Source organism: Phascolarctos cinereus, unplaced genomic scaffold, assembly GCF_003287225.1.
Source record: "Phascolarctos cinereus isolate Bilbo 61053 unplaced genomic scaffold, phaCin_HiC Scaffold_243;HRSCAF=836, whole genome shotgun sequence".
NCBI classification, from domain to species: domain Eukaryota; kingdom Metazoa; phylum Chordata; class Mammalia; order Diprotodontia; family Phascolarctidae; genus Phascolarctos; species Phascolarctos cinereus.
This window is the reverse complement of record NW_027555562.1, coordinates 4,124-6,387: the sequence shown is the minus strand read 5'-3', so window position 1 is coordinate 6,387 and position 2,264 is coordinate 4,124. Positions and strand designations below refer to the sequence as shown.

The window sequence follows — 2,264 nt, the reverse complement described above, 5'->3', positions numbered from 1 at the left end:
GTATAACTTGGTACCTCAGAATTGTTTTGATTTGCAATTCACTAAATAATAGTGATTTAGAGCACTTTTTATGTGACTACAGATGGCTTTAATTTCTTCATCTGAGAACTGACTGTTCATATTCTTTGACCGTTTATCAACTGGGAGATGATTTGTATTCTTATAAAGTTGTCTTAGTTCTCTACGTGTTTTAGAAATGAAGCCTTTATGAGAGACACTGGTTGTAAAACTTCTTTCTGACTTTTCTACTTCCTTTCTATTCTTGGTTGTATTGACTGTGCGTATGCAAAACCCTTTCAATTTAATATAATCAATATTACCCATTTTACATTTCATAATGTTCTATGTAGGTCGTCAATTTTAAATCAGGGCTGCCACTGCAGGGTAAACCGAGGTGCAGAAACCTAAAGTGTCTGTTACAAACTTATCCATGAGCTGGTAGATCCTTCTCATATAAGGGAATCCTTGCCACTGCTTTCCTTGAAAGGGAAGAAGAGACCTAGAAATCCGAAGTGAATGGTCAGAGATCACCCAGAGAGTTGCAGTGAGGGACATTTCAGATCATGGGGTCCACCCCTCTGATGATACTGAAATGGAACCTGAGGCCTAGAAAGCAGAGCTGACTGGTCTAAAATAACACCAAGGCTTCAAGTGCCCACACAGGGTATATACTTTAACATTGGTCTTTCACTTAAGTAGAAACTGAGGCCCAGAAACCTGAAGAGACTTTCATGAATTCAGCCATAAGCTGGCAGAAATTTCTCAGATAATTGAGTCCTAGGCTCTGATTTCACTGAAAGGGACACTGAGATCTAAGAAGCCAAATTAACTGGTGTGATATCATACACAAGCTGGCAGACACCCCTCAGATAAAGGAGTTCTAGCCCCTGCTTTCTCTGTAAGGGAAACTGAGACCTAAGAAGCCTGAATTGACTGGCGTGAAATCGCCCAGATTCTGTCAGGGAGGGACATCGCAGATCATGAAGTCTAATCCACTTTTGTCTTTGTTTATTTTTAAACCAAGAATTTTTTTATTCCTTTTATTTTATAGCCATTTATGCCATGAATTAGTAGGGGATCGGTTGCAACAGCTCAGGCTCCTTGCCATTGGTTCTGACAAAGTGTGCTTCTCTGGGTGGAGCAGGCTGGCACTTCAGTGGAACCCAAATGCCTTTTCTTTGCTTCCTTTTCTTCTGATCATTTTCCTTTACCTGCTTCAGGAAGCTGTCTCTGCTCTTGGAATGCTTAATATGCTCAATACGAACATTAATTCTCTTGGCTAGAATCTTGCCCTTAACCTGTTTTTTTACAACAATGCCTACAGTATGTTGAGTACCATTATAGACCCGTCTAGTCTTGCCATGGTAACATTTCTGGGGCATTCCTTGCTAAAATATGCCCATGCTCTTGATATGTACAATATCACCTTTCTTGTATATTCACATATATGTAGCCAGAGGGACAACACCACATTTTCGAAAGGGCCTAGAAAACATGTATCGAGTCCGCCTCCTTTTTCCTTTTGTGTTCGTCATTTTGGCGACTCAAATATGGCGGAACTGGCAGACAGATTCCCTGTTGTTTTTGAAAGGGTAACTGAGGCATAGAAAGCAGAGCTGACTGGTCTAAAATAACACTAAGGCTTCAAGTGCCCACACAGGGCACTTTAAACTTGGTCTTTCAGTTAAAGAGAAACTGAGGCCTAGAAACCTGAAGTGACTGTTATGAATTCAGCAATAAGTTTGCAGAAATTTCTCAAACAATTGTGTCCTAGGCATTGATTTCACTGGAAGGGACACTGAGAACTTCGAAGCTTAAGTAACTGGTCTAATATCATACCGAAGCTGGCATACACCCATCAGATAAAGTTTTCCTAGGCCCTGCTTTCCCTGTAAGGGAAACTGAGATCTTAGAAGCCTGAATTGACTGGTGTGATAGCACCCAGATGCTTTCAGGGAGTGGCATGTCAGATCTTGGAGTCTAATCCCCTATTATTATTGAAAGGGGAACTGAGACGGAGAAATCAGACATGAATGCTTTGAGATCAGCCATTGCCTGGCAGACCCCTCTCAGATAATGGGGTTCTAGTCCCTGCTGTCACTGAAAGGGAAGATGAGGCCTAGAAATCTGAAGTGAATGGTGAGAGATCCCCAAGAGGGTGGCAGTGAGCTGCCTCTCAGATCACGGAGTCCAACCCCCTGCTCTTACAGAAAGGGAAACTGAGGCCTTGAAAGCAGAGGTCACTGTTCTGAGATTACACAAAG

At 42.0% G+C, this 2,264-nt stretch overlaps 1 pseudogene; it reads right to left on the bottom strand.

The window, feature by feature from the left end:
• Positions 1-1,055: 1,055 nt before the first annotated feature.
• Positions 1,056-1,553, bottom strand: LOC144455358 (large ribosomal subunit protein eL21 pseudogene; annotated as a pseudogene).
• Positions 1,554-2,264: the final 711 nt, after the last annotated feature.